Genomic DNA, 13211 nt, shown 5'->3' with positions numbered 1-13211 from the left:
GAAGAATTTCTTTACTGTCCAAGCCCCCAAGGCCTTTGGGCAGGGGGCTGGACTCGATGATCTCCCGAGGTCCCTTCCAGCCCTAATGTCTATGAAATCTATGAAATCTATGAAAACAAGGTTTATGCAATGCATTTTGGGGAAAAATAAAGCTAGGTAAAATCAAAGGGGTTTTCAGGTCCATGAATACAATCTCCTGAATGCTGCTCTAGGATTTGATGAACCATGCCCCTTTAAACTGTCTCAGGCTGAGTACCCAAAAAGAAAGGCCACTTACTTGTGAATTACTTCTGAAGACTGAGGGAATCCTGTTTCAGTGCAACCAGCACTAAGATTTCTGTTCTTAGTCAGCGATTGCATGTGTTATATTACTTCTTTAAAATAGTCAAATTTAAAAAAAAACAACAGTTTTGTTGGGCAATTTGTTTTCACTCGTACCTTGGATTGCCTGTTGTATTGAAGTTGTTCTGCATAAATTCCCACTGGCCACCATAAGGGTTAACAAGTACCAAGACCTGCTTTTCTTTGTTTCAAATATGTTTTATTATTATTTTAACAGTTTAAGCAAAACTGTTGATAGCCATGATATTACCAAGGAATATGTACAGACTTATTTTCTTAATGAGGAAAAGGGAAAAAGGTAAAAGACCCAGTAGTTACTCTACTTAGACTATGAAACCAGCAATGGGTGAAATATTTCCTTGAATTTAATTCTTCCTTTTTAATAACTGAATTATCTATGTGATCATCCCCATGAATCATATTTTCAAAAAGCATTGTAGCATAGTCATTTTAGTAAGTCCTGTCTATCTCTAATAGGTACATAGCACCCATTCCCATGGTACATAAACTGCTCACATATTTATTTATTCTTACAAGATCCCTGTGAGGTAACAATGTATTAATATCCCCATTTTAAAGATGGTGAACTAAAGGCTGGATTCAAATAAAGACTAAGTGACTCAATGTTGAGCAGTCTCACACCTGTCTTTTTAGGTGACTGTTCCCTGAAGTACAATGTAGAACTCTCTGTTAGGTGCCAAGGCTCTTTACACAGTGCTTGGGAACAGTGAGATATCTCAGGATATATGGATATGCACATTATTATTACAGAGTATATTATCCTAGATTTTCAGCTGTTGCAATGTATGGAGACATGGCCACCTCTTCCAAGCTAACTGTTAGTGTAAGGACTATTACAATGTCTCACCAAGAGGTCCCCTTTTTTTAGGGTGCAGGGGAACAGTTTGTGCCCTCTCAGTGGGACCCAAAGCTGCATTCTCAGTGGGAAGCTGAATAGGGCTCCTCAATAGGACATGCTGAAGACTGGGTGTGTCTTAAACCCTTACCCTTTCCAAACCTTAGTCACCTTTGGCTTAGACAGAAGTTACATTTGTCATCTGTTCGGCCCCCTGAAAGTGCTCTATAGCCACACCATGAAATGTGCATGGCTACAGAGTGCTTTAAAAGCAGCCAATCTGCAAATTAATGCTCATCTAATGAGGGATCAGATGAAGGCACTCCACTTTGGCCCTAGGGAACAACAATTCCCTATGATGCTCTAATCTGTCACATGGTCAGGGATGGGCTGATGCAACCCAGTCCTGCCCCCAGTGCTATCTGCAAGAAAGGAGAAAGGAAAAGGGAGGAGGAGCAAGCTGTGGGTTGGGGTTTGCTCAGCCTGAACTGGAGGGAAGAAGGGTGGATTGATTTGCCCCCACCCCATCTCATGGACCCCCCAACCCCTTTGCCCTCCAGCTGAGTCTGAGGAAACCCCAGCTGCAAATCCCTTCCCTCCTCCCCCTCCTTCCTGTGAACAGCACCAGATCTGGGGAGGAGAGGGTAGGGCTAGGGAAGAGAGGCTTCAGGTAGGTTCCTCCCCTTGATTATCTCCAAGGTGAAGCTCAATTATCCCCTCTCCCCCCTGGCCCAACAGGCAAATGTCTCCTGGGTTGGGGGGATGCTCTAACTCGTGGCGCCCCATGTAAAGTGCCATGAGCTAGAGTGGGGCCTGCATAACTGTCATCACCTTTTAGTCAGATCTAGACAGAGATACCTCTGTCCCCTCAAAATTCACAGACTGGAACTCTTCCTTGAAGATAGGTTCTTATTACCCATTGTTCAAAAGAGTAATGGTTACTGTTTTTAAAGCAGAGGCAAGAAGGAGCCTAAGGGCTATTGCACTAATCCAGGTTGTGGAGGAAGACAGGATCACTGCTCTTCTCTACCTTATGACTACAAAACATCTCCAAACTCCCTTAAAAGTATCATAGCCACTAGGCTGCTCTGGGGAGAGCAGTGCTTTCCAACCCTCCTGTTGAATCTATTCTTTTATGTAGAAAGATTTCAAGATTTGTTAGGCCTAACCAAAGGAGCAAGGACATGTGTGCCCTCTCTGGGACAGCAGTTAGGATGTTCACCTGGAATGGGAATCCTCGACTCCGGTCTCTTTTCCAAACGTTTGTGTATCTTTTATCAAACAGTTGCTTGGATAAAATACACAAACAGGCCCTAGAGGAGGCAGTTGAACCTACAGCAACCCACTACCAGGTGAGTACATTAAATTAGGCTCTCTGCATCCTGAATGAGTCCCCTGGCCATTAACTTATAGATAAGTGGGGCAGTATTACAGCAGTATCCCCACCCCACATTTTCAATGATAGAGAAAAGTACTGCACTCTATAAGGAGACTGTTCCTATGCTAGCAGAAGGAACCCCTGGGGGATTTTAGATGGGAACGCCTAGTCTCTGCATCTCAGTAGAGCTTAGGCAGGAGCTAGGCACAGAGCTACTTAGGTCTGTCAAGGCTGAACGAGAGCTCAGAAATTGATAGACAAAAACAGGTTATTGGCAGATGTAATATTAGATATGCCTCCTTTGCCCAAAAATGCCAGCTGGATCTAAGAAACTGTTCAGGTAGAAACTGAACCCAGCATTTTCTTGTAACAAGTTCCTCAGTTTTGATGAATCAGAATTTTCTGATGAAAAATGCATTTAACTTAAAAAACCCTGATCCTCTTTGTCACAAATAATAGTACTAGTGCATCCTCACAGTACTCAGAATTGTTGTAAATAAGCCCACAAAATTAGGGATGTTCATGAAGTTGGGATAACCAGGTAAAAATTAGGATACTTATATTAGCCATCCACTCTTCCTGAGTCTGGTAATTTTACATGGAAATCCCTAATAACAGCTTGAGGTAGGGTTTTGTGTTGTTTCTGTTATTTGCCAACAGCTTCTAAGGAGATGTACTGGGACAAAAGGGGCATCCTTGATACCCCATTACTTCTTTATGATCTCTCACAGACCTCATTACAAATTCCAATCACTGAGGCGTAAAATTTTTATTGAGTAAGGAAGGGCAAGTTTGCTGGTCTCGTGCTCTGATATCACAGCATATGGAACATCATTTGTGGCAATTACACAAATAACTGAACAAGTATGCATGCAAAACAGTGCGTACAACATACGTACGTGGGACAAGGGACTCTGTAGTATATTTATCCATGAAGGCTGCTATCTTAGCAAAGAAGGAAAAGCAGTTTAGTCTTGCACGATTTATTTTTGATGAATTATTACTACCTATTATTTTGCATCTATGCACAGAGGCATACAAATGAAGAGCACAATGCTGCACTCTAAGTAGTCAAGGTATGCTCATTGATTTCAATGGGAGTTTGGGATTCATAACAAAAAAAAGTTCTAATTAGTGCCTATTCATTCTTTTCCTAAAAAAACACAGGGGTAGGGACAGGGAGGGGATGCTGAGGTTTGAAGAGGGAAGGGGGTTAAAGGAAAATTTAAAATAATCTGTTGGGTTTTTTTCGGGAAATTTTCCATGTCCTCAAAAAAACCCCACAGTATTTTCATTCAAAAAATCTTTTGACAGAATATTTATGAAGAGTTTTTCTTCCAATTACCTTCTTAAATTGCTCTTTTACATTAGATATAATTTGTATTAAGTAAGCAAGTGAAATACTATAATAAAGATAAAGCTTTACAAGTTAGAAATCCTTCCTGCAGCATGCCTGTCTTCTCTCTAAAGCAGTGATGGTGTTTTTCACTTCCTAATACCCAGGGCCTCATCTTGAGCCTCCAGGAGTCTGCAAAAATCATTACAATGGTTACTCAGGGGGGCTTGATGTGGGCCTGATGAGGTGACTGACTGCTGATGACCATGATTATTTATCATTTATACTACATTAATTCCCAAAGCCTTCAAATAGCATCAGGTTCCATTGTATAATGAGAAATAAAGGGCTACATGCACAAAAACCATAGACATCAAAACATTCAGCATTGAAAAACCTAACATCTATACAACCAGCTGAGTAATTCAAGGCCCCAAAATTAGAAATCCTAACTACCTATTCAATGCATGGGAAGCATTATATCTCTAAGATCTGGAAACAGAAAAGCCAGGATGTTACCTGTGGAGGTGCCTAAACTAGCCACTAGGAAATACTAAAACAAAGAGTGTGCCTTAACTCCTAAATGCCTCCCTCCACTCAGGGTTCATAGCCCTGAAGAATCTCCTGGAGCTAATCACAAACTAAAACTTAAAAAAAAAAATCCAGAAAAGGAGGTACTCCTACTTCTGAATCCATTGGTTAAAGCCATGGTCTGGAAGACCCAGGATCTCTGCCTGAAATTATTTGAAATCACATCATCCACCTCTCATATAAATGCTTCAACCATCAGGACACAGGGCATGGTGTGGGTGGGGTAAATCTCAGTTCCTCCTGTTGAAATTGTTCTACTTTGCATGAATAATTTAAATGTTCATTTGCTGAGAGGTCGGATGACTCCGTAGACTGACTATGGCATTTACCTGAGTGCATATAGATTCAAATCCCCCTCAGGCAAAGGATGGAATTAAACTCAGCCCTCCAGCAGCCTGGAGGAGTGCTTTAACCAGTAGGATTTTGAGAATGAGGAGGAGCAACACATTGTCCTCTGATAGTGTTTTACTACAGTCCTGGAGGCATTCCTATCAGATTGGAGCCTGTAGGACACTAGGTGAGTGAATGTCTTATTTGGGATCCTGAAAGGCTTTGGAATAAATTAGGCATGTATCTTCTCTTTATTGATGGACACCTAGGCATCTAGGGTGAGGTCCTAATCAAATCTAAAAGCACCTCCATTCAGATGCCATGGTACCTAAAATGTATGTGCCTTGCTTCAAGTGAGCAATCCCACAGGATTAGGCTTTTAGGATTCTGATAAGTGAATGGGGAGGGCTGAGTGTCACCAGGTTGTATGGCCATTCAGCAGAGAAGCTGGGAGCAATGTTAGTGTGGGCAGGTGCTCCAGGTATAGATACCCCATTGTGTACTTGAGCCAAAAGCTGCTCTCCAAGGAGAAAAACTGTGCAACAATTGAAAAGGAACATCTGGCCATTGTGTGAGCTCTTTAGAAGTTGGAACCCTAACTATCTGGGAGACAGTTCACAGTGTACACAGATCATTTCCCACTGGCCTGGTTAAATCAGCTGAAAGGTACCAATGCCAAACTGCTGAGTCTGGCCCTACCATATTCCAACATGCATGTGATGAACATTAAAAGTAATGTAAGTGTGATTGCCAATGCATGAAAAGGGGGAGTTGAATTTCCCTGATTGCTTGGTTGCAGTGATTCATCTCTGTTCAGTTTTTAAAGGAGGGAGAGATGTGATGGAAGAGGCTAAGTGGGCTGACTTCTGGCCTGCACTGCAGTCTACAAGGGAACATTTCAGAGTTCAGTGTGAGCAGGCTTTGCTGTAAATAGTTTCATGAGTGTGACACCTATATACGCCCCTTTAACCCCAGAGGAAAATGGCAGCCTGGGCCTGGCAGCTGAGACTGCTTCACTTCTCTATGACCTTACATTACATTTTATTGGGTGAGCATTTTCCCCAGGCTATTACTGTAGCTTTGTAACTGTGTGGTTGCAAGTGTGTCTGTCTGGGACCTGAGGAGAATGAGTGAGGCTCATGCTGAAGGTGAAGAAAGGGTGGTCCCAGGGAGGACAGACAGAGTGGAGTCCATGGAAGGACAGAGGGAACTGTAATGGCACAATAAAGACTTTTTTGGTGCTGAGCTTTCTGTCCTGCTTTTTGGGACATTGACACTGTGACCCTCCCACAGTCCCTTTCTCCCCCTTTGAATAAGAAAAAAAAATCCTCTCCTTTCTGGGAACTGACCTAAAATGAAGGAGCTCTGAGACCTGGTTCTTCTCAGCCCCTGGCTTCCTCCATGATCTATAGCACCCCCCATCTCAAACAGAGGCTTGCCCCTTTTGAAGCCACACCAGGGCTGGCTTCATGGGGGTCCTCAGGAAAGGAAGACTGAAAAATCCTGTTTCTTGGGGAGTCCCAAGGCAAAGCTTTCCTCTCAAAAGTAGTGTTTACTCCATGGCAAGTGGTGGCAGATGTGGCATACCAGAATGACTACCCAAAGCCACAGCTGAGGGTTCGGTATATAAACAACCTCCAAGAAGAGGGTTATTTTCAGGAGAGAGGTCTAACCTTTTGGAAGGCCAAGAAGGCACAGCTAATCATATTCCTGGAACAGAGCAACCAAGCTCAATCCAAAACTAGTTCCAGACCCAATTACAAACATAGCTGCCTTATTTACCAGTATAGGAGGGCAGTGCTAGTCACGATCATTGCAGCAGCCAAGTTTCATCATGACTGTCTTTCCTATCACTGTGCTGGAGTGGCAGAGATTGATCTTGGGGAAAAAAAGAAGCTTCAGATGGAGACATTTCAGATCAAGATGAAGTCCTGAGGATCACCAGCCCTAGAGATAATTTGATCTGGAGATGGCGATTCTGAGGGTTTCTGGGAATCCTGATACAGGCCCAATGGGAGTTTCTGGATTTGGGAGCATTAATAGGGTTCTCGGTCATCCTCGCCACCTAGGTCTACCTGGCCTCAATGGATATAGTGTGGCCAAGGGTAAACCAGGGTAAGCCATTTCTTTTCCTGGCCTTCAGACCATCTAGCTTCCCTAGACTCTAAGAGGATAATGGGAAGCCTGGCATATTATAAATACCTAATAGGAATATGTAAATGAGTTATCCGGACTGCTACTCCTCAGAGTTATGGGAGCACACTTGGAACTACTAAAGATGTGCTTCCATCATATCAGAAACCAGACTGTTTGAAGGGAGATGCCTACCTGGACCTGAACACCTTACTAAGAGTCACACTGGGTGCATCTGCACAAGACACTTACTGAGCATTAGCCTAATAACACTGTGCAGTAGCGTTGCAGTTAAAAACCATGCTAATAGCCTACTTCATAGTGTTATTAGGCTAATGTGTGGTAAGAAGCATGAAAAATTGTGCACTGGTGCTACTGTGCAGTAACGCTAGTTACTTTGCATTTAGTTAGTGCTTTATTAAGCAAGTACTAAAAATGCGCAGTACCTAAGGCACATTAAGGAACATGTAGACGTGCCCACTGACTTCAATATAAAGCCAGGACCTTCATTCACTCTTTGACATAGCTGCTAATGTCCACAGCCACCTTTTGCCCAGTAGCCTAGTTATACCAGCATTTTCCCAGGAAGCCATATATTTGGGTTTTAGGCCAACCTCACCCAGAGGTGATCCAAAGTCATCTCTCTGTTATCAAATAAATGGTTTAAGCACAAAACTATGAGCTAGGATGCTGCCACAGTATTGCACTTTTTTAACCAATGCCTAATAAAAAAAATCCATAAACAGTCCTGGGAGCCAGGAAGATGGAGTGTGACTGGTCCAGTGATTGTGTTTCCTATTTTCATAGATAGTAAGGACAGAAGGGACCTCAGAAGATTTTTGGGTCCAGTCCCCTGCACCAAGCAAGAAAGATAACTGGGGGCCCAGCTAACCCCAGCAAGGTGACTGTCTAGTCTCCTCTTGATTGCACCATCCCTGGAAGAAGCTAATTTCAATCTGGACATCCTGACTGTGAAGAAGGTTTTCCTAATGTTGAGCCTCAATTGGTCTTACAGAAGTTTGTGGCCATTATTCCTAGTTTTCCCCTCAGGTGTCCCGGTGAACAGTTGCTCACCGAGCCCTTGATATACGCCCCTAGTGTAGTGGTAAGCTGCTATCAGGTCCCCTCTCAGCCTTCTTTTCTTCAGGCTGAAGAGTCCCAGGTCCCTCAGCCTTTCCTTGTATGGCTTGCCATGTAAGGCTCCGATCATATGGGTGGGTGTCTCTTCTTTGGATTCTATCAAGCTTGTCCATGCCCATGTTAAAGTGTGGTGCCCAGACCTGGATGCAGTACTCCCACTGTAGTCTTACCAGTGCTGAGTAGAACGGAAGAATCACCTCCTTGATTTTGCAGGATATGCACTGATTGATGCACGCCAGAGTATTATGTGCCCTACTGGCTACAGCATCACACTGCCGGCTCATATTCATACTGTGGTCTATTATTACCCCCAAGTCCCTTTCATTTGTGGTGCTAGTCAGCTTGGTGCCTCCAACCCTTAGGTGTGTTAGGGGCTTCTCATCCTGAGGTGGAGCACTTTACATTTCTCAATGCTGAACTTCATCAGATTCTAATCTGCCAAACTTGCAAGCCTGTCTAAGTCCTTCTGTATCTTTAGCCTATCTTCAAGCATGACCACACATCCCCATAACTTGGTGTTATCCATGAACTTGGCCAGTGAGCTCTTCACCCCCACATCCAAAATATTAATAAAGACTTGAAAAGTACTGGACCAAGCACTGACCCCTGCAGGACACTTCTGCCTACTTCTTGCCAGGACAACGCAGATCCATTTACTATGACTCTCTGGGTCCTATCCTGTAGCCAGTTTCTTACCCACCTGACTTCCTTGGAGTTAAGCCCACAATCCTCCAATTTTCTCATGAGGACATCGTGGAATACTAGATCAAAGGCCTTTTGGAAGTCTAGGTAATACAATGTCCACCTTCTCTGTCTTATCCAGGTTGCAAATTACCTGGTCATAGAAGGAGATGAGGTTGGTAAGGCAAGACCTGCCTGCGATGAAGCCATGCTGGCTGTCATTCAGAATCTTACCTTCTGCAAGTTTATCGCAGATAGATTGCTTGATGAATTTTTCTAGGATTTTCCATAGGATGGAAGTTAGGCTGATTAGGTCCATCCTCCTGGCCTTCTTGTGAATGGATACATCCCTCTTCCAGTCCTCAGGGACTTCTCCAGATGCCACGAGATGTGGAAAAGTTTCGCCAGGGATTCCACGATGACTTCAGCCAGCTCCTTAAGTACTGTCAGATAATGATCATCTGGTCCTGCTGACTTTTATATTTCTAATTTTTGTAATTGGTCATACACTAATTCTACAGCAATAGTAGGAAAGTGATTATTCCTACCATGCTCATCCTGTACTCTACCTGGCATTGTTTTTCCCTTGGTCCAGTGAAAGACCGAGGTGAAGTAGTCATTCAGGAGTTCATTTTTCTCCTAAGTGCCAGTAACCATCTCCCCTAAGTAGTTGAACAATGGCCCCACACTCCCATTTGTTTTCCTCCTGTTCCCTATGGACCTAATTTTACACTGCTGGTAATGTCAGCACCCACCTTTTGCCTAGTAGATTAGTGGTGGAAGCCTAGCCTGAATACTGCTGAGTGAAACTTTGCAGTCATAATGTAATTCAAAACAAATGTGGACCTCTCTAGAACACAAAGGAGGGAAGGACTCCTGACACTGTGGGTGGTGATGTAAAGTGGGTTCTCTCTCCCTTTGCAGTGAAATCAGTACAGTTCCCTTTGTTCAGTGCACTGAATTCCAACAGGGCATCTCTCTTTTTCACTGTCAGAATTGAGCTGATTCAAGTCAGCTAAGGTTGGAGCACTATGCTCTTCCATAATCAGAGTAGGAGCCATCCCTGGAGTCACATTTTTATTACCAGAAGGGGAAATCCTTCTGCAGGGCAAAATAGGTTGTACCTCTGCCAGGCACAATAGCAGGCACAAAAGGCTGCCTACTGAAAAATGTGAGAGAAAAAAATGTCTTCCAGGGTGGACTAGGTTTGGTCTCATGAGCTAAGGGTTGCCAACCCTCCAGGATTGTCCTGGAATCTCCAGGAATTAGATACAAGTCTCCAGGAGACTTCTAAAAGTCATCCAGGCCATACATGGTTGGGAATTCGTTAAAAGAAATATTAAATGTTAAATCTGATTTATACAGTAGACCCAGTGTGTTTTCAAATGTAATAGTCATGTGCATCTGCCTCTCTGATGTAAAGTCTATGCACTGTAATCCATAACTGATGTATGCAATCATGCAGGCATGTTCAAGTTGTGTCTCATGGGTACATTGGCATTCCAGAAACCTCAAGAATAAATTCAGAGTCAGCAATCCTATGAGCTTCAGGTATACTTTTTGGGCTACTGAGGGAAAAAGCTTTAGATGGCTTAGGACAGACTTGGATCTGAGTCAAAGAACTTTGTGCAGAGGTTAAAGCAAACTAGTCACTAGGATTTCGGGGGGGGGGGGTTGTTTATTGCTTGCTTTCCCTTCCAATTAAATAGCAGAATTACAGTTCCTTACCATTCTCTTGTTTTTATCTCTGAATATACCTTTTTCTTATTCCTTGCATATCCATTGTTTATGCTGTAACTATCTTACAGTGTGTGCCTTTACTGTATCAGGCTGAACTTGTCTTGCTAAACTCACTGATTTAAAATGGGAAAAAACCCAAAACTATTGGATCATTTAGTCCATACAGGATAGTTCTTTGTGTTGAAATCTCCAAAGCTTTATCCAGTTTAGTTTTAAATGACCCGAGTAATAGAACTTCGACCACTTCACTTAGGAAATTATTCTTCACCCTTTGCTATTGGGAATATTTTCTTTGACATTCATTTATATTTTATTTTTGTTCAGTTTCATCCTTTTATGGAAATGTATGCTCCCTTACATTGTAGTAATAAACCAACTTGCTGGTGATTAGCTTTTTCCAATAATTCCTTTGTACTTATGTATGTTGTTTTATCCTCTCTAATTTCTTCCTTTTTCATGCTGGGGTTGTAGGGGAGGGAGTCATAGAGTCACAGGAGGTGATTTCTTTTTTCTTTAAAAATCCCTTGAATCTCTCATTGATCTTCTCTGGACAGTGGGACTGTCCACAGTTACATGAGCAGCTAATTATGTACTTTTTAGCCTGATACACTTTTTCCCCTGAAGCTTGTCATACAGCATTCCTAATCTAAATGAAAATAAATTACTTATCTTGAGGCACTACAATCATACAGCAGGTGTTCATGCAGTTGTGCTAGAATTTGTGTATAAAACCTAATACATTGCCTCTACTGATGGTAGATCAATAAAAGAATATGTCCTGCTGCATCTGTTTATTCCTGTTACAATCCTGCCTATATTTTTCTTCTCTGTATTTGAAAAAGTAATGAGCCTGTTCATGCTCTTATTGATATATTCGATATGTGCCTGTTTGCTTCATGACGGTAGAATAAAATGTTATATTCCATCTTCTTGAACTTAACAAAATCCTTGTCCTCCTTTTTCTGTCATTTTCAACAAACCATCAATAGACTCTTGTTTCCCAGTGAATAAAAATGTGTGGTTCAATTACAGGAGCTGATACTCTGAAGGTTAAATCACTTCACTGTGTCTCTTGCACTCTGTGCAAGGAAAGACTTTGATTAACCAGGTCTTTCACATTAACAGTGATGTTCTACATAGAGCATATCATCTCAGAATGAAAATGAGCATTCAGATTACCCTGGTTAATCTTTGTAGTATTATAACATTAGGATTTCATAATTTTTTCAAACATATTCATAACAACAATGATTACTTTTGAGAATTATCCAAAGGCTACAGCCGTGATTTTTGAGTTTACAAATGACTGTGTTATGCTTAGACTGCATCCCATGCTGAAGTGTGAAAAACGGCTTTTTTTTATAACACCATCTTCTTTTCTCAATAGCATTTAGAGACCGTTAATGAATATTTTGCCTTGAAATAAGTCTTTTCATGCATCTATTTTCTATATTTTTACATCAGAAATGTGGATAATAATAGCTCATTTAAAAATGAATATGCTTTTAACTGCCAGCTCCATAATAACAGCGTGATTCTGGTGGTGTCCCCCCACTCCATACAGCCCGGGTAACCAGCTACATAACAGATAGAACAAAGGCTTGTATGAAGGGTAGTTATTTATGACCATTTCATAATTTCCATGAATTTGCAGTAAACAAACTTATGAAATATTGGTCAGTTTTTGGACATGTCAGGATAAACTTTCTGAAACTCTGAATGCTAAAAACCCTCCATGTTTTAAAAAAAGGAACTAAATATGTAGTTTTGGTACATTTGTCGCAATCTATTTATAGACAATAGGATGGTTTCAATAGGGATGGTCCTGGCTCAAGTGGGGGTTGGACTCAATAGAGCCCTACTTCTCTATGATTCTATGTATTCTATGCATGTGTAAACAGGGAAAGCAAGCCACAGAAACTAAGTACAGTTACACATGTGTATATCAATACAGGACCTTTCTTGAGCTAATTAACTTAAATGATCCTCCACTCCACACAATTTCTATCCACTCAGGATAGAGTGTTTCAGTTTCTATGTGGATGCCAGTTTTGGTCATTTCCCCAGAACTGTATAGAAGTCCTTCTTGACTATGGGATTGGAGTGATGTGTTTGTGATATGCCAGGAAATAGATGACAGACAGGGATTTTTGAACCTTGACTATGTGATTCCCCTTCATTCATACCACTTGTTCTCCACGTGGATGAACATTAATGGAAATATTCCTCTGTTTTATAACATTAAACATTCTGCTGTGTGCCATGTTTGTCCTGGCACCCAGGGATCAAAACCGCACAATGTTTTGTCTACATCACGGGACAGTATTCAGTCTCATATTTGTAAATTTTGTATCCTTTATTTTTTCTTCATTTCTGGTGGGTCCCTATATTCTTCGGTTTTCAATCATATAGTCAGGTATGTTCACTGTTCCTCTTTTCCCCCTTGTCAAAAGGAAATTAACCAATGTAAATATCTAGGTTCCATATAGATTTCCCTTTGAATAGTGGTTCTCAACCTTTTTAGACTCCAGCCATGCTTCGTTAGTGTCATGGAAAATTTTGAGTATGTGCTGCCAGTACAGAAGAGGTTAAACTGACATGCGCGGTTTGAAGCTGTGAGTGGAAATTTCCAAGGCTCACCCAGTCCTTGCCCCCTGGGTGACCTGCGGAGCTGTCAATCATTG

At 41.9% G+C, this 13211-nt stretch overlaps 1 long non-coding RNA gene across 1 annotated transcript in view; it reads right to left on the bottom strand.

The window, feature by feature from the left end:
- Window positions 1-6010: 6010 nt before the first annotated feature.
- The window catches only part of LOC109319519, a 14763-nt gene continuing 7562 nt past the window's right edge, over window positions 6011-13211 (bottom strand). Inside the window, exons 2-3 of the long non-coding RNA XR_002103541.1 lie at window positions 6206-6211; window positions 6011-6063 (exon numbers count right to left, since the gene is read on the bottom strand). This is a non-coding gene — a long non-coding RNA (uncharacterized LOC109319519). The remainder of the gene's footprint in view (window positions 6064-6205; window positions 6212-13211) is intronic.

The sequence above is a fragment of the Crocodylus porosus genome, unplaced genomic scaffold (genome assembly GCF_001723895.1).
Source record: "Crocodylus porosus isolate Cpor-Errol unplaced genomic scaffold, CroPor_comp1, whole genome shotgun sequence".
NCBI classification, from domain to species: Eukaryota; Metazoa; Chordata; order Crocodylia; family Crocodylidae; genus Crocodylus; species Crocodylus porosus.
This window is presented reverse-complemented; position numbering and strand designations above follow the sequence as displayed.